Source organism: Physeter macrocephalus, chromosome 15, assembly GCF_002837175.3.
Source record: "Physeter macrocephalus isolate SW-GA chromosome 15, ASM283717v5, whole genome shotgun sequence".
NCBI lineage: Eukaryota > Metazoa > Chordata > Mammalia > Artiodactyla > Physeteridae > Physeter > Physeter macrocephalus.
In genome coordinates this window covers 12,020,096-12,040,437 of record NC_041228.1, presented here as the reverse complement: position 1 = coordinate 12,040,437, position 20,342 = coordinate 12,020,096, and the positions used below count along the sequence as shown (strand labels likewise).

At 37.5% G+C, this 20,342-nt stretch overlaps 1 protein-coding gene across 12 annotated transcripts in view; it reads right to left on the bottom strand.

The window, feature by feature from the left end:
• CYRIB (CYFIP related Rac1 interactor B) overlaps positions 1 to 20,342 on the bottom strand; it is a 162,125-nt gene that overhangs the window by 53,622 nt on the left and 88,161 nt on the right. For 11 of the 12 annotated variants that reach the window (XR_008619502.1, XR_008619503.1, XM_024129367.3 and 8 more), the window contains one exon: positions 6,668 to 6,706. The exons of the other annotated variant lie outside the window; for it this stretch is intronic. The gene's annotated coding sequence lies outside the window, so the exon portion shown is untranslated. The remainder of the gene's footprint in view (positions 1 to 6,667; positions 6,707 to 20,342) is intronic. 12 annotated transcript variants of the gene reach the window in all.

Here is a 20,342-nt window from a genome sequence, read left to right as displayed (position 1 = left end):
AGTGGTTAAGAATCTGCCTGCTGGGCTTCCCTGGTGGCGCAGTGGTTGAGAGTCCGCCTGCCGATGCAGGGGTCACGGGTTTGCGCCCCGGTCCGGGAAGATCCCACATGCCGCGGAGCGGCTGGGCCCGTGAGCCATGGCCGCTGAGCCTGCGCGTCCGGAGCCTGTGCTCCGCAACGGGAGAGGCCACAACAGTGAGAGGCCTGCGTACCGCAAAAAAAAAAAAAAAAAAAAAAAGAACTATAAATTCCTAGATTTGATTTACTAATATTTTACTTTGGATTATCATGTAAGACCAACCAATAATTTTTCTCTGTTCTTGTCTGGTTTTGATATTTTACATATTGGCTCTTTCTTTTCTATAGAACAGTTTATAGAAGATAGAGCACATCAGTTCCTTGATGAGTTTTATGGGAAAGTTCTTCCAAACATCTTTTCCATCTTTGAACCTCTAGCCTCCAGCAGACACTCTATTATACAGTCACTACTCAATAAACATTAGTTGAATTAATGAATGAATTAAAATTCAAGTAAAAAAAAGCTTGTTCATCAAAGAAGAGCATATCTAAATGAAGGGCATCCTGTAAAAGGTGTAGCTTTAGGTCAAATGAAACAAACTGCAACTTTACAAAGTAGGGAGTGGGACTTCCCTGAGGTTCCAGTGGTTAAGACTCCACGCTTCTACTGCAGGGGGTGTGGGTTCGATCCCTGGTCGAGGAGCTAAGATCCCACATGCTGTGTGGTGCAGCCAAAAAACAAAACAAAACAAAACAAAACAAACAAACAAAAAACACACAAAGTAGGGAGTAAGCTTATGGAATGTGTTGCCTACAAAGGAGTAATGCAAATATAAGCTCCACAAAGTTGAGAAACCCAATCAAGGACAAGGTTAGCAGGCAAAGGTTTACCGATAACAACTCAAAGCTGGTCTAGACGGCACTGATACTTTCCCACAACACCCTTTATCACCACTGAACTAATTGTCATCGGTATTTCTCATGTTCCTATGCATTACAGCAACGAGAGCCCAAATTCTTAAAATCTTGATCCTAAAACACAACAGTCATCCTCAGAAAAATCGCTTTTTAATATATTTTGGCACGGAGGTTAAGGGCTACAGAGAGGTTCTCATCCACTACATATAAACATTCCACCTCACCCTCCAAGAATGAGCGCCTATGATTCCTCTCCCAGCCACCAAACTACAGCAAAAACGGCAAGGAACTTGGGCCTCAATGCCAGGTTAGGAGGTCTCAAGGTAGTGAAAGGATAAAATACGAACCTGTCATCATTCTTTTCCCCTCAGAGATTTCAGAGGAGGAGAAAGAGGGGGGAAAGCAGGAGACCTCCAATCTCAAGGAAATCTTCCAGGATTTGATATATAGGAATAAGCATTTCTATAGTTATCTTTTTATGACTGAAATGGTTAAGAGGCTCTTAAAAATTGCCCTTCCGGGACTTTCCTGGCAGTCCAGTGGTTAAGACTCTGGGCTTCGGGCTTCCCTGGTGGCGCGGTGGTTAAGAATCTGCCTGCCAATGCAGGGAACACGGGTTAGAGTCCTGGTCCAGGAAGATCCCACATGCCGAGGAGCAAATAAGCCCACGAGCCACAACTACTGAGCCCGCATACCACAACTACTGAAGCCCATGCGCCTAAAGCCTGTGCTCCGCAACAAGAGAAGCCACTGTAATGGGAAGTTCACGTACCACAACAAAGAGTAGTCCCGCTCGCCGCAACTAGAGAAAGCCCACACGCAGCAACAAAGACCCAGCGCAGCCAAACAAACAAAAAAAAGACTGTGCTTCCACTGCAGGGGGCATGGGTTCGATCCCCGGTTGGGGAGCTAAGATCCCACATGCCACACAGCATGGCCAAAAAAAATGAAAAAAAAAACACAAAAAATTGTCCTTCTACTTTCCCTCATAATTTGAATTAAAAAGATAAAGTATTCTCTGAAGTGAGAATTCCCTATTTTTTTTTTTTTTTTGGTGGACTGAGGTTTCTTCTTAACATTAATAGTTGCCATGAGGAGTGAAAGATATCAGGCAGAATGGCTTAATATCCAATCATCAATGAGTAAGAGAATCTTAGACCAGGAAGGGACCATCTACGCTGGCCTTGGACTTTGAGCTTCCAGAACAGTGAGAAATAAATTTCTGTTGCTTATAAGCCACCTAGTTTATGATACTTTGTTAAAGAAGCCCAAACTAAGACATGCACTAAAATGGAAGACTCAAGCTTGACCATCTAACCTTAGTAAGAACTTACTCTACAACATCTATCTACACCAAGTAGTCATTTAGCCTCTACTTAAATACTTTACTCCGCATGACTACATCCAAAGAGTAAGTCATTCTGTTTTCAAATGACAAATTTTTAGACTCAAGTCAATTTTAAAAAACATTTAAAGAAATTTCAGCCAATAATCAAATGATACACACTTAATCTGACATGAATTCAACCGTCAAGAGCCACACAAAACTTGTATTAAGCTGAAACTCACCCACTTGTTAATTTCTCCTCATTGGTCCCAGTTTCCACTGGCCTCTTGGAACCAAACTAACCAAACAATCCCTGTGTTGCTTGACAACTCATTAAATATTTGAAGTAGCTTAAAATATATTAAACTGAGGTAAAAGAAAGTTATGCATCAGACTATATACACACACACACACAGACACCCCCACACACATGCTCATGTATGCAAAACATTACAAGATAATCTCCTGTCTCGTAATTATGAGGATTTAGCTTCTGAAAGAGCTTTATTTAGAAGGGTTTATTTAGGAAATACTCATCATAAGGACCTTCTTAAACATTACAGACTGAAGGAACTAAGGGCAATAGAATTCATTTTTCCCTGAGCGACTATAACTTAACTTTTACATCCAAAGCACCTTGCAGAGGTGCTAATTCAAAGTAATTACTAAATGAAAAGTAAAAGTCAATGAATGAGATCGTACTGTGTATCACATAATATGCTAAAGTATTACTGATACAGTATTATCTCATAAAATCCTCAACTATTTTATGTGGTTAGTTAGCACCATAATCCTTATTTTACCTCTGAGCAACCTGAGGTCAGAAAGATTAAGTAACTTGCTCAAGGTCAACAATTAGTAAACAATGAAGGTGGAATTCTCACTGAGGCAAATTTGGCTCCCAACATATTAACCATATTGCCATACTGCTTCTTAGTCATAAATAAAAGTACACATAATTTATCTGAAAGGAGTTAAGAAGATTTTCAATTATTCCTGAAAGAAATTAATTCAATACCAGCATTAAAATTTCTAAATTAGGAAAAAAACTCTCAGAAAAAAAATTTCAAGAAAAAAAAAATACGATGACTAGAAAAAGACAACAGATGCTAACTAAGAAATGTCCTTAAATTTCTCTACCTTGTCAGATTGTTCTGTTTGAGCCTGGCACGCTAAAGGAATTTAAAAGGAATTAGGGGGCTTCCCCGGTGGCGCAGTGGTTGAGGGTCCGCCTGTCAATGCAGGGGACACGGGTTCAAGCCCTGGTCCAGGAGGATCCCACACGCCACAGAGCAACTAAGCCCATGGGCCACAACTACTGAGCGTGCGCTCTAGAGCCCGCGAGCCACAACTACTGAAGCCCGCGCACCTGGAGCCCGTGCTCCACAAGAGAAGCCACCGCAGTGAGATGCCTGCGCACCGCAACGAAGAGTAGCCCCCGCTCGCCGCAACTAAAGAAAGCCCACATGCAGCAACGAAGACCCAACGCAACCCAAAATAAATAAATTGATAAAAAAATAAAAGGAATTTAAACGTTTTCCTTGTTCTTGAACTTAAATTAAAATCTCTTACACATAACGTCTCCAGGCTCATCATAATCAAACAGAATACAAAAACAAAACATAAATTTTCTCTTCTTTGTAATCATATAAGTTTTAAGATACATACTTCAATAATTTTTCTACATTTTGTACATCTTTAAACCAGTATCTTAAAAGAATGATAATATGATATCTCTCTTAAGAGATAATGCTAAAAAGACTCCAACAAAGGTCATTCATTACACTTTGATCTTTCAGAGGAGGTGGTAATTATAACTGCTTATATATGTTTTATTTATATCATTTTTTAAAATAGTACTTTACTTCAGTTAGAGAGTAGACAGATTCCCTCAGTAAATTTAACAAGCATACTCTATAATTATTTTCAAATACCATGGTCTGATACCTTTCACTAAATAACGTTATAAAAGCTGATTTACCCAAAAACAAACAAAAAAAAACTGATTTACAAAAAATTGGAGGTAATCTACTGTTTCTCAGTATAGTGGAGCATATTAATTTTAAATGAATTTTTGAAACCATTAAGTAAGACCAAAATGCAATGTGTGTATATCATATAAACTTTTTTGAATTAAGTATGCTACCCAATAATTATAGCTTTTAAATTTTCACATAGCATATACAAGGACAATACTTATATAAATCCAAGGTCAAATCACTTAACTACTTTGAACATTTTTACCGTATGTCTAAAGTTGCTGGGAGGGAGAAAGGAGAAGAGAAAGGAAAGAAATGAAGAGAATGACAAAGGGATAGAAAATCTGAGGCCAGAATATAAGGTTCATGAAATGACTTGAAATCATGTAGCTCAATTCTCTATATTCATAAAAGAAGGGAACTGAGGACTAGAGAAACTTGGTGACTTGGGCAAAAGCAGCAAATTAGTTTTTTAAAAGTGGGGCTTATTCCAATGACGCTGACAGTGCAGCTTTTAAGAACATCTTTAGAATATGGCATCAGAGTCAGATCACACTGATAGAAAGAATCAAGGACCACAACCAAAAAAAAGGAAAAAAAACCAAAACAAAACCAAAAAACCCAAACAAACACCGCAAAAGTCAGATACCCCTTCCATGTCCTCTTCAAAACAAATATTAGGGCTATTTTTGTCGTCAACCAAACTTCAATACACCTGCTATTCCCTTTATTAGTAGTCAGCTACAAGGTGCTGGACATTCAAATTTAGTGACACCATTCCAGGCTCTTCCTGGCTTAGGTTGGCATATTCTCATGTATAGTTCATACTCCTGAAGTAAATGGAAGACACTTGCTGACTTCTTACAAGTCTTGACCTTTTTTTGTGCTTCCATAACACAAGCATCAGAGCACTTACTATTTGCATCCTTCCTATGACAATTATGACATTTCTCTTGTTAAACTTTTAGCATCTCAAACTGATATGTTACTTTCTGCATGTTTATTTCATGTTCCCTGAACAAGAATGTGAGGTCTTTGAAGGCAAGCACTCTCCAGGGCTTCACACTTATCTTCTGTTCCCTTTTCTACAGAATACGCTGTTGTTTCTCTGATTATTGATCAGCAAACAGAAGTTTCTTCAAAGCTATTTCGGTTAGAATATTTCTTAAGGAATGGATGTATAACTCTACTTCTTTAAGATTAGTTATACAGAACATAAAAAACTACACTTTCTCAAATATAATGGAGAAAGAAAGGTCTAGCTGACTTTTCCCTAATAGGAGTTCTTAATCTGAGGTTCAGAGAGAGAATTCAGTGACCTGCTGAATCTGGATGGGAAACTTCTTACTAACCTCTACGTGAGATTTAGCAATTCCTTCAATTAAGATTATAGGTAACAAACCACAGTAGGATTAGAAATATCTATGAATTTGTCATTAATAAACATCACAGGTATTTTCACATTACATTACAATTACTGCAAACTCATCATTATTTAAAATTACAGTACTTAGCAGAATTGTCACTAAAGCTTATTCTCTAATGTGAGAAGCATATATAATACTCTATCAAAATTTGCGTTTTTAATATTTGTTAACTACATTTCAATACTAACTGGTTTCCTTCGTAATTCTATGCATTTTACTTCATAAAATCATGGATTATTATTAGAATTCATGGAACAAAAAAATGGTTGAGAACTCCTACACTGTAACACAGAGAGTAGGTGAGATGATTACAATTCCAAAGGACTACTATGATAACTGTCATATCAGTTCTAATAAAATGACAGGCAAGTTTTGAAATATAAATATCTGTTTATAATTAGAAAAAACAAAGAGACTTTAAGCTGATCATTTTCACTTGAAGAACACAAAGTATGTCTACAGAAAAATTACATTTTCAAATACCTATTAACTTGTTATAATTAAAACAATTACAGGATTATAAATGGTTAGGTACTCAGGACCCTTTAACGGTAATTATTTTTTTCTTGTGGTTGTATTCTTTACTTTCAAGACTTTATAAAACGACCAAAATCCATTATAGGTAGAAGTGTCTTTCCTTCCAGCTAGCTTTCAAATATATATACACATTTTATTTTTAACTACTAGAATTATGGCTTAGACATTTTTTGATCAACTATACTGGTGACAGCTAAAATGACTTAAAAAGGAATTCAAAGAAAAACACATACCTCCCCTATTGAAAGGAAGCTGCAAAAAAAACTTCTAATTAATCTATATTACTTCCCATTCTAAGCCAGAAACTAAACAATATAGGGTATTTCCTACAGACATTTTTAGCAGTTCAATATTATATACAGAACATTTTCCTTAAATTATGTTTAGTCAATGTAGTTTTTCATTTAAATCATAACTTTTCATTTGTATTTGAATAATCATTTCCCCCAAAGACATATTTACCTTCAGCCAGTGCTGGTGATTCTGTTCTTGTCCCTCTATCTGTTTAAAGAAAAAAGGAAGAAAGTCTAAAACATTATTATAATTTAAAACAAGTTTTAATTTTATGAAAACTAACTTTAACAACAAAGTTCATCAATGCTATCACATACCACATGCATGAGCCATATATTTCTCCCCTTGGATTAACTCAACAACTATTTATGGAGGACTTACTAAGAGTAAGGCATTACCTTAAGCCCTGAGAAATACCAATAGGTGATACAAAACACCCTGGTTGACACCCTCAAGATATTAAAAGACAAGCAGGTGTACCAAGAAAAGTATACAGTTCTCATCACAGCTTATGAAGCAGGAGACAACAAGAGAAAACAATTTAGTAGGTCTTCTTTATTCACATACCAAGAGAAAAAATTAGTAGTAATTCCTCTTTATTCTTGTAAAATTATCAAAAGAGGCATATTTCTATATTCTTATCATAGTTTAAGTTCACTTTCAATGTATTAAAAAATCAGTTTTCTTACAGGCACTAAGATCCTTGTATTCCATGACAATAACCTATTATAAGCCAGAGGCACACTGGCAAAACTCACTGAACCACAAAGTCCTCTCTAGGACGAGTTTTACTTTTTCAAAGCCTTATTAAACAATTTTAGGTGAAATGAAATTTTCAGAATGAGTTTATTCTAACTTTGCAAGTAAGAACAAAGCCAGATAACAAACTAGCTTAATTCACAGAGTGAGGAGATACATTTGACTAATGTAACTAATCACCTTTATGTGAAATTTTCTTCCCCTAATTATTTATCTTATATAACCCAAGAGTCCTGTATTAACAAATATAACAAAAATTTCTATGTATAAAAGATTGGTAACATCTTGAGGGAACTGGGCACTGTCATCCAAGCGGGTAAGTGATCTGACACAGTCTTCCCAAGGCCAAAATGTGGCACTGTGTCTCTGACAGATTAAAAAAAAACAAAACAAAACATGAATCCAGGAACCAAAAGATGAAAAGTAGACTGGCAACCTTAGGCTCCACTGGGTTAAAAATTCTGACTCTGCAGGAGAAGGGGAGGCGCTTCGGTCAGGAGCTACAGGAAGAACTCCAAAGCAATAATCAAACGGGAGGAGGGAGGAGGGGACGTGGCAGCGCGGGGCTGGGGGGGCCCTGTAGACTGACCCTAACAACCACGAGGACTAATGGCTGCTGCTACACAACAGGCACAGGAGAGAGGGTACCGCGAACCTAGGGGATTCGACTGAGGCTGCCATGCCCAGGGATAACTGTAAATGGGCAGCTGCAGCAACTGTGGCCCGACAAGGATAAAGTCACTCCAGGCATTGACCCCTTGGGGAAGAAAATCTGGGTCACTCTACCAGGAGAATGGCTCAGCCCGTTGAAGTGCTGGCTGAAGGTGAGGAAAATCTAGAATAAGCAGTGGACTGAAATAATGAACGTTATTCCACTAACCCTCCTGCTATAAGTCTGATGTAGACACTGTGGCCAGCCACCACCTCAAAAGCTTCGCAGTAAAGGGCAAGCATTCAATGGAGGGTACAAGAGGGTGGGCTGTACGGGACACCTCTCACGCTCTGCCTCACATCTGCACTCCAGCTGAGGCACCTCCCCTTAGCTGCCTGCTGCACTGGTAGGGCTCACTTCCCACTCAAAGGCTTCACAATAAGAGATACCTAATGGAACTCTTTGGCCATCCTGAGTCATAATGAACCTGGAAGCATGAAGGTGTTAATACCAACACCCTGGGCAACCCCTAACCAATGGGGGGATGAGGTCTGGTATATAAATACCCTCTTCTTCCCACCAAAAGGCATATTCTTCATGTCTTCTGAGGGCTTCCTAAGGATCAAGCCCCAGCTGCTCACAGAAGTGACCAGGTCAATAATACACCCTTAGATTGACTTTCCTTCTCTGTTTCACTTGCCCTAGTTCTCCAACTTCTGTTTCTTGTTAATATTTCCGCAAATAAATCACCTGCCTAAAAAGTCCCTGTCTCAGGCTCTGCTTTGGGGGTGAAGCCAGGTCTAGACACTTGTCCTTCAGGATACCACACCTCCTTCCCTTCTGTTCCACCTCACTGGATGCTCCTTCATCTCCTTTGCTGAACTTCTCTTCTCTAAAATCCCTGAATGCTGACATGTCCCAGGGCTCAGTCCCAGGTTCTCCACTCTCTTTGTGACCTCCTCCCGTCTCAGACTCTCTGGATCATCTCTACAGCTCAAATTCATTTATCCAATCCAGACATTTCTCTCCATCTCCGCACTCTCACAGCACTGCCTACTCAATATCTCCACCAGAATGTTTTAACAGAGACCTCAGACTTAACATGTTCAAAACTGAACTCCTCATCTCACTCCCCAAACTTGACCTACCTGCAGTCTCCCTCATTTCAGTTGATGGCACTTCTGTCCTTACAGTTGCTCAGGTAAAAACCTTGGATTCCTCTGCAACTACTCTTTCTCACACATCCCATATTCAACTCAAATTCTCACTACCTAAAATCTTCATGGCTACTATTCTATCTCCTGTTTACTCAATGTTGAAGGTTCAGCAGCATTAGCAGTATTAGATCTATTATTACTTCTGTATTCAAGCGCCTCTAGAACAGGCGTTGCAAAGTTAGATGCTGAGACCATGTCAGAAGTGCTAAGTGGGGCTTAATATCTACAGAGTGCCACAGCTATTAACATGCCAGGCTGAAAATACAGGTGATCAATCCAATGCAAAGTACTCATATAAAACAATTTTTAGATGTTATAAAGTAATTAAATAAGTCTTGGAAACACTCACTAGGCAAAAGAAACAGTCTGAGGGCTATATTTGGTTGATGAACCATCAGTTGACAACTTCTGCTCTAGAACTCTGTATTGTCTATAATTGATATAGTATTAATCCTTAATCTTTTACTTTCCTCTATCAAGTAGGAGATGAATGGGAGCTATTTACGTTCAAAGCCTAACTGCTCTGGTTTTCCTCAAAAGCTCCTCTTGGATCAATGCTACTACAAATGGAATGAATAAACACATTTTTGCTTTTTCTGCCAAAGGAAAACTTCCTTCCCTAAGACCCAATGCAGCCACCCAGAAATAAAACAAGTGGCTTGGCTGGCCACTTGCATAAACCACAAGAAAAAAAAACCAGTGCCACTTACATAAAACCACGGGGAAAAAGTTCCATTGATTCTGTCTAATTTTTAATAAATCAAGAAATAATAAAACACTTGTAAATGTTTTCACCCTTAGAAATCAAATGTCAGGTCCTAAGTAATGAATATTAGATAATATGTAAATTAGATAATCCAAGCATCTAAAATCTTTAAACCTAGAGGTTCCTCAAGGGTTAAAATTTCTCGGCCTCCAGCAAAACATAAGAGTTATGACCTCAGAGCACGGTCAGCCACATTTACAGCTTTCCAATATTTTGAATGATGGTAAATAAATCTAACTGCATTAAATAAATGGTGTTGAAATAATCCCATGAAAAAATGAGATACAACCTTGTCAACCTAGATTGCATTCCTCCTTCATTTGGGTACATGATAAAATCTAATTGAATTCAATTTGTTTAAGCTCCCCTTAACATACACAAAGCAATTTAAAAAGCCATCTGAGAAACAGAAAAGAGCACTTGAAATAAAGGGCCTATTGACCATGTTTGCAGATCAGACAATACTACAAAAGTGCTTTATTACAAAATTCCAACAAATATCTGATTAAGTTTTAAATTTGAGAACTTGAAAAGGTTATTCCATATCTATCTGAGAAAAAAGAAACATGCAAATCTACAAAATTTTTTTGAAAGACAGAAGAACAACAGGCAAGATGGACTCATCCTACTCATTAATAATTAAAACTTTGTGGAACTGGCATAGATATATCGTGAGGGGAAGAGAACAGAAATCAGAATAGGCCCAATTGTATATAAATGTAAAACAAAAAAAACCCACCAAATATTTATCAGAAAGTCTATTTATGTATACAGCACCAAAATAGATACCCTACGAGATACTATGATGAAAAAGACTGACTGTGCTCTCTAAAAATGTCTAGTCTTACTATAGCAATTAAAATGTTCAAGGTAAAAATGAGTAGCACGAGAAACAGCTACATACAGTGCCGTGGCAATTACAAAATTCCAGCTGGGAAATTAGGTATTAGAAAAGATTTTATGAAGCTATGGAGCTCTGGTAGCTGAAGTGGATTTTGAAGAATGAATAGCATCTGGACAAGAAGGTTAAAAGTACAAAGAGAACATTCCATGTGAGGAATGTATAAAGTAGTCATCACAGGGCAATGAAGAAAGAAAACTTTATTTAATAAATTGTGCTGAAATAATTCCATGGAAAACTAAGATACAACCTTCTCACCCTACATCGTCTAGATAGAGAAGAGTTTAATTTCTTAAAGCTAAATCTCAAAAAACAGAAAATAATACCTTACTTATCTTTAGATGAATAACTTGAAGCACTATAAGAAATTTAAAATGGAGAGAATCAATCATATAAAAATTTAAAATAAAGGAAATCTAAAATGTTTTAATAGTTCATGTAAATATACACAAAATCATATCAAGAGAGGAAAAGATTATCATGGTAATTTGTATGAGAAAGCAAAACAGTAAACACATATATGAAAAAAATGTATATCCCCTAATAATAAAAAGGAAATATAAGCAAAGTTTATAACACTGACTCTGGAATGAGATAAACCTGGGCTAAGTTTCCACTTATTTAAATTATTAAGTTATTTGTAAAATGTTATCTGAGCATCAGTTTCATTCATCTGTAAAACAGCAAAAATAGTCTTAAAGACTGTGTGAAGATTAATGGAAATGACAGTTTTGTTGAACATAATCACTATTTTTCTCATTTAATATTAAAATTACAATAATATATACAAATCTATTTTGACATTCTATCTCAAGTACACTATACTTAAAAGTATCCATGTTTAAGACACAGCAGAACTCAAACACATGAATACAAATCTCAGGCTTCTATGTCATCCTACACCATAATTACTACCACAAAGCTGGTTTCATTAGAAGAAAGTGTGAAGGTTACATTAAGGGCCCCACTCCGTGCTATACCAAGAACTACATTTTCTATACTGATGAATTATCAAGGTATATATAATACATATCATCAACCTTGATAGTATGTAATGATTAATACCTTATTTACCTACATAATCCTTTGATACTACGTAACCTAAATATCAAGTATATTTCACATCTTAAATTGGCACTATCAGGAAATTCTTAAACTCTATTGTAAACTCATGCTCCCAAAGGTTCATAAATTATAGACATTGCTCATGAGTCTAAAGAAGTTGTATTATCTCCAGGAAGAAGTAAATTTACAAGTAACGGTTGAACAGACAGCTGCAGGTCATCAGAACATGACTTTACTTTTGTAGGTTCTAAAAATTTCTTAAAATTTTCATTTTCCCTTTTACTATAAGAGCAACACGTGCTCACCAAACAAAATACATAGGGAAAATAGAAAGAAAAAATATCACTACCTGTAATCCCACAACCAAAGCTAACTACTTGTAACAACTTATTTCATTCCCTTCTAACGCTTCTTCTATGCATATCTGTACACAACTGAACACCATTTTCTTTGTATGTGTCCTGTTTTTTATCATTCATATCATAAGCACCGTTTTCACATCATTAAAAATTCTTCCCAAATCATTACATCCCATCCTATCACATGGGTATATCACATTTTTTTCAAACACTTTCCTACTACTGTACATGCTATATCCAGGGCCTCCAAAAGCACATGAAGACTTTGTGCAGATTAGCAAAAGTTATCCCATTCTCAAATTACGAACTGGTGTTTTATTGTACAACTTGAACAACTACACAAGGTAGCTGTGCCAGGGTTGGGGTTCTAGAACCCCAGCACGCAACAGATCTGGCTGTGCAGACATGTATCCCTGCCCGTGAGTCATGCTCTTGCGTACTCACAAAAATAACCCCTGGACATCAAGGCACAAATATGCCTACGCCAGTGCCAGACACGCCTGCCCCAAATTTCTCAGAAGAGACTACGACATGAGTTCCTGTCAGAGGGGGTGGTAGGGGTAGGGAGGTGGGAGTTGGAGAATCATCCCCTAAAAGGGCAGGTAAGTGAGAACATCATCTCAGGGGATGCCTGGAATTGAATCCAGACAAGACACTGTTGTACACACCTGTGGGGCCCTGGAGTATGAGCACTCCTGAGCCCAGACGTGCCACACGGGCTGTTGTGCGTTTACATACCAGGCAACCGCTGCTCCAAAGTGTGGCCAGAAGGCCTTGATCCCTAAACCCACCCATGACCTCAGAAGTGACATTTCTGTGTTGTGCCTGATATACAGATGTGGCCCCTTTGTGCAGAGAACAATGTGAATAATTATCCTGGCTATGACCAACACAAATCTTTGTTGAAATAAGTTTAAATTAAGATACGCAGAGGTCTTGATACCTAATGCCAAATTGCTTTACAAAGGTATGTTCCAATCTATACTGTCATCAGAACCATGCATCCTGGACAGGAGCTTCATTGTTTAAAAAGTGTGCCTGTATGTGTGCTTGTACACATACACATACAATATGGTGCCTTCTTCCACACTGCTTTTATTGAACTACTAATATAGTAGTTTTTCCTCCGCATTTGTAAAACTAACCCTTTCTCATTTTTCTATCAAGGCCTTACTTATTTTTAAGAGGATCACTGTCAAGTCTGAACATCCTAGATCAGACACGCAATATAAATGTATATGATAAAGTTAGGGGGCTTCCCTGGTGGCGCAGTGGTTGCGCGTCCGCCTGCCGATGCAGGGGAACCGGGTTCGCGCCCCGGTCCGGGAGGATCCCACATGCCGCGGAGCGGCTGGGCCCGTGAGCCATGGCCGCCGAGCCTGCGCGTCCGGAGCCTGTGCTCCGCAACGGGAGAGGCCGCAACAGAGGGAGGCCCGCATACCACAAAAAAAAAAAAAAAAAAGTTAGATACGGTCTTTAAATATTATCTTTCTGTCTACTAGGCTGCCATTTCATAAGTACTTACAGTGTTTGAGACACTATGCTAAGCACTTGGCATGACTTATTTCATTGAAGACTAACAATCTAATGAGATTAAAATTATTACCCTCTTTTCCTTGATGAGGCTTTAAAGGGTGAAGTAGCTTACCCAGAGTCACGAGAGAGGGAGGGGGGAAGGTAGAGAAGAAGGAAAGGGAAAGAGGGGGAGGAAGGCAGGGAATAGGTGAGAGAACTATTTTTCAGCAAAATGTTAAAGCAGTAACAGTTACAATATTCCTTTCTGTAAATGTGACTTTCTGTAAAATAAATACTACTTCCCTACTAACTTCCTCTGTAAAATTACAATGATTCCTTAAAAAACCACCCACAGCAGCATAACTGGAAACCCTGAGGCAGGGGCTTCATAAAGATGATCACCGGGCTTTGGGAACATTATGCAGAACCTTCTTACTTCTGGATCTCTGGCTACCGTCATCGCCTTGCCCTGATTACTGGACTTTCTACAATGGGATTTCTCTAATTCCTAAACTCAGGTATGTTTTGGAACATACGGCAATAAACATACTGTAAGATGCATTTGTGGACAAATGCATGGGTGCTGAAACCATCCCAACCTAAAGATTCCACAGGCTTAAGATATATTCCGTAAAACAAATACATACCCTATTTTGCAGTTCCATAAACTCAAATTCTGTAAAACAAATGCTTGTTTCAAAGAAAAGAGTTTTCAGAGTTGTTCAATAAGTATTGAAAGCTGAGATAGACTGGGTGGGACACTTTTTATTAGTCTTTCCCTGATAAGCCACCCACTTGTTGATACTCTGAGCTTGCACGGCAGATATAAGGATTAGTAGCCTTCTAGTGTAAAAAAAAAAAAAAAAAAAAAAAAAAAAAGCCTACAGAGGACCAAAAAAAAAAAATCTGTGTTGCCCGATTTAGTTATGAAAAATAAATAAATAAATAAAATAAAACATCAGTAATTAAGACAGAATGGTATTAACATAAAGACAAACTGGCAAATGAAAGACAGCACACAGTCCAAAAGCAGAATGCATAGTACAAGAACAAATACAGACTTTTATGAAGAAAAAAGTAAATGTTAAGGGGCTGCACTGCAGATCACTGGGGAAAAGAGACTGTTGCATAAATGGAGCTAGGGTAATTGACTATTCACATAAAAAATAAAATAAAATCCCTATCCTATACCATACATAAACCATTTCTCATGGGATTAAAGACTTTAACTTGAAAGGCAAAACTCAAACTTCTACAAGAAAATACAGGAATGGTTCTTTACAATCCCAAGGTAGGGAAAGGGTGTTTAATTTAAATGCAATATAAAAAGCATTAACCATAAATGAAAAGACTGATAAAACTGATTATATTAGTATCAAAAACCTGTTTATCAAGACACTTTAAAGAAACTGAATATATAAACCACTAAACTATAGCAAGATACTGACAATGTATATAACAGAGAAAGAATTAGTATCTAGTATACAAAAAACTGCTAAACTCATAACAAGACAAAGAAATCAATGGAAAAAAGGCCCACAGTCATGAAGAGGCATTTCAATAAAAAGAAGCACAAAAGGTAAATCCTCAGCCTTGACATTTATCAGCTAAAACCATATGAAATACCATTTTACACTCATTAGATTAGTAAAAATTAAGAGCTCTAACAATATTAAGTGCTGGCAGAAATGGGTATCAATAGGTATTCTTAGATACCCAATATGTGGGATTATAAATTGCTACAATCACTTTAGGAAACATTTGGCATTATCTTGTTAAAGTGAACACTGCATACCCTACAATCTAACAGCTCTACTCTCAGGTATATACCTAGAGAAACTCTTGCATATAGATGCCAGGAGAAATGTACAAGTATGCTCAAAGCAGCATTCATTGTTACAGAGGGGGAAAAAAAAAACACTGGAAACAATCTAAACTTTCAGTGATAGGAGAATAAATAAATTGTAGCTTTTTCACACAATGAAAATGTATAGAGCAGCCCAAAGGAGCTACAGCCACCTAGAAGGATAAGGATGATTTCAGAAACAATGATGAATTCATTAAAAGTCTGAAGAAGAGTACATAACAATTTTTACATAGCTCAAAAAACAGCAAAACTAAAATACATATTATTTAGAGATGCAGACATTTGTGGGTTTTTTTAATCTATAAAAGTGATAAACACAAAATTCAGGAGAGTATTTTCCTTTAGGGAGAGGCAGGGAAGTTGTATGGGGAAGCAACAAAGTAGGTTCCTAGATCTTAATTAGTGGTGAGTTCATGGACTTTTACTTTATGCTTATTAATGATTTATACCTCACATATCTTTCATATATGAAGTGTTGAAGCACATTACAGAACGGTTCAGGTAAAATGAGTCAGTGAATTCTTAATCTGCATGTCATGCTTATGGTGACAGCAAACAAGCATGTTTTCTCCTATCACTGTTAAAGAAACTGATAAATCTACACACAAAGCACAAAGGTGAACGGTACAATTTAGTACCTTGACTTTCAGGAATCTGCTCCACTTTCAAAATCGCAGAAGTTTTTGAGAGAAACGTTGCCTCTTTCTAAGGTGTTTACAGTAAAAGCCCTCTTTTCTCCATCAGGATAATCAGAATCAGAAGTTTTTTCAATTCAGCAAAATTCTTGATTGAGATAGATAGATGTAATATATATGGCACATTCATTAGCTAATCCTTTTATGAAGATCAAGACACATTCTTTGAATACAGATCACTTCTAGAGTACTGAATGGGATTTCCTGCATAGCCTACTGAGATTTTTCAAGCTCTCTGTGGCGAAGGACAGCTGTTTTGTTTTTAAATTTTCCATCCATCATGGTCCAAAGAGAAAAAACCCAGAATACTAATATACTAGGAAAAAACCCCTAGAATACTAAAAAAAAAAAAAAAGCAGTTTTTAAAAGACTTGCAAAATTCAAATCCCAATTTTTTGCAGACTGGCAACAGTTTATGAACTAGTGCTGGTTTACAAAACGTAACATAAAGCATGAACTCTGGAGCCAGACTGTCAGGATAAGCTCCAGACAAATTACTCTCTCTCTGCCTTTGTTCATCTGTAGAGGGGATAACAAACAGTACTACCTACTTCATTGGATTATTGTGAGGAGTAAATGAATATATGCTTAGCACTTTAAAATATGGTTTATTGTATAAACCATACCTATGAATATATTTTTTCTAAAACATCAGGCTGTCTCTTTAAAATGTAATGAGCAATGAAGATACTGAAAATACAGAATGCTTTATATTTCTAGTTTTATAATTTTCTCCAATCTTTTACATCATTATTAGTGACCAATCAGAACACTTCTCTCAAAGCCGGTCAATGACTGGTCACTGAACATCTGCTATCCAGGTCATACACAGACTGCAAGGCATATATTTGTGTTTCCTCCTTGTCTCCCAGTGACAAACCCATGTGACTTTTTACAAAAAAGGATAACCAAACAAGAGAACTTGCCAACAAAAAGATAAAGCTACAGTAAAGGAACAAAAGTGTTAACACTGGAAGTCAAATTCTAATGGAACATAAATGGAGTTACAGAAGAAATAGCTGACTGCAAGAATGTTGACACTGCTGCCATTAGGGAGACTAATATGCAGTCTGAGGAAGAACTTTGTGGAGGCAAACTTATTAATATAAGTGAGAAAAGTGGTTATGATGAAAAGGATGAAGATGCCTCAGAGGAAGTGACACCGGCAAAAAAATTCTTATTAAAGGAACTCATGGATATGTTTTATGACATTGAGAAGGCAATGGATGAAATGTTGGAAGCCGATCCAGACTTAGAAAAAAAGTATGACAATTTGGCCAAGGCATAAAAATGATACTCCATATTGTAAGCTATACAACAGGGCTGGGGGCAGGGGGGAGGGAAGCATGTGATTTCTCACTTGTAATTGCAGTAAATATTATAGATCTAACCTATGTAAAAGTACATAAATATTAATAGGTCTAACCTACATTAACAAAAGGAAAATGGTCTCTTTCGGAAGCAAAGACTATAAAGTCCATCCATTCATGTCCGTTTCTACAACTGTGGCAGTCCACAGAGTACCTCTGAAAATTACACTTCACAGTAACAGAAACAGACAAGTCCATGGTTGGAAAATCCACAGTAACAGAAACAGACAAGTCCATGGTTGGAAAATGCAAAGTCCCAAGGCTAAGTCCACTTCTCAATTTGCTCTAGCCATTTTTCCTACTGCTGGAAATACACAACATAAGTGTTTGGCAGCAATACACCAAAAGTGCCAAATATTGAGATAATGCTCTACAGAAGTATATATTTAAGTGCAACATGTTCTCAAACTTCTGGGTCTGAACTGCAGTATAACAAATTTCAAAATACAGATGGTTATATTGAGTCATCTATGCAGTCTTTTTTAAAAAGCCTTATTCCATACACTAGAATGAAAAAAACCAATCTATGCAAAATAAAACTAGGAACCACTGATAAAATCAAATGTACACATGCCACTCTTAAAATTTCTTAATCCTTAATATAACATTAAAAATTAAGAGAAGTAACTTGCAAAATCTGGTTGTATTGAAAGGTAACTGTGTTGCTTACAAATAACATACGCCAGTGCACCATTTAGTCTGAGCACTGCAGCAGGACACCAACCAAGCCGGCATTACAGACCTGATCCATATTGGGCCTGTGAGCTTCAGAGAGAAGCTCTGTGCCTGGGTTGTAGCACACTGCTCTCCTAATTCCAGAGAGTTCTATGACCAAAACAAGTATTTAATCATCTTCCTGACAAAAATATGGATCCATATGTAATACAATTTGACAGAAAGAAAACATTAGCTTTTAAACTTTAAGCAAGAATCTTAAGTCTCCCAAAGCTTCAATTTCTTCATCTGTAGAAAGGAAGATAATACCTATTCATAAGACTGAGAGACTCAGAAATAACTACGAGGGACACTTATTCCATTGTCTGGCTCTTTTTCCAGGTCTTAAACTGTCACATTAGGCCAACAGCATTCCCTCTGCATAGGTGCGGTTACTACCATTCTTGTAGTTTTCAAGGCCCAAAGAGTTTAAGCAGCACCAGAGGGTGAGTTTCTGTTTGTTGATTCAACAAGCAGTACTAAAATCTTTATCTTATCTCCAGCTGTGCTTGAGATTCAAAGAAATAAGCCAATCTTTATCCTGAAAGAGGTTTATGACTTCCTGTGGAAATACTTGCATATGTAAAAAGTAACAAGTCCTTAACAATTCTGTCCATACTAGACCACTGTTACAGACTACAATTATAATAGAAATTTAGAGAAAATTTAGTGTGAGAAGGTATATTCCAAGATACTTAAGAATCTTTTCATGGGGCTTCCCTGGTAGCACAGTGGTTAAGAATCTGCCTGCCAATGCAGGGGACACAGGTTCGAGCCCTGGTGCGGGAAGATCCCACGTGCCGCGGAACAACTAAGCCCCTGCGCCACAACTACTGAAGCCCGCGCACCTAGAGCACGTGCTCCACAACAAGAGAAGCCACCGCAATGAGAAGCCCATGCACTGCAATACAGAGTAGCCCCCACTCGCCACAACTAAAGAAAGCCCACGTGTAGCAACAAAGACCCAACGCAGCCATAAATAAATAAATAAATAATTTTTTTTTTTTTAAAGAATCTTTTCATGAACCCCACAACACATCAGTTCATTCAACAAAATGTTTGGCTCTTTCCCAGGACTGAAAGCCTGTTCATTGTCATTGTATCCCCTGCACCAAGCACAATGCCTGACACGTTGTAGTCTCCAATGTGTGTATCCTGGATAAGCAGATGAGTGAATTAAGCAAACAATATGAAAAATGATTTAAGGATACCAGAATAAATGTGACTTGTTTAGAGTTATGGCCCCATAAGACTGGCCATTCTGCTAAAACGATTTGTTTGGGAAAATGAGAGATAAGGAGAGATCAGTAAAAAAGTAATGGGTTAGGGGACTTCCTGGTGGTCCAGTGGTTAAGAATCCGCCTTCCAAAGCAGGGGACTCGGGTTTGATCCCTGGTCGGTGAACTCAGATCCCAATACCGCGGGGCAACTAAGCCCGTGCCCTCTAGAGCCCGCACGCCACAATGAAGACCCCGAGTGCCACAACTAAGACCCGATGCAGCCAAATAAATAAATAAATTTTTTTTTAAGTAATGGGTTAACTGATAAAAATTTAGAAAAATGTGTTATTTCCCCTATTTAAATTTAAATTAATAAATAGACTTTAAATAAAATACTCTAAGGTGTGCACCAAGGTTTTATAGATAACGGTCTTTCCAGGCAAACAAAATAATTCAATTGCAACAAGCATAGATAACCACTTTGAAGAGATACTGTATGTCTGATTTGTAGCATTACTGCACAATTATCTGAGTAGTCATCAAATAGATTTTTCAAAACCATTAAAAAATGCTTTGTCACATAATTTTTTTTTTAAAATGTGCTAAACTGTTTCCTAATGGCAATTCAACAAAGATTAGTAGAGGACTTCCAACACCAGATGTCACATGCAAGGCAGAGTATAAAATGCTGAGTAATATAAGACCTGCCCTCCAGAAGCTCACAGTCTATGAGAAGACACGTA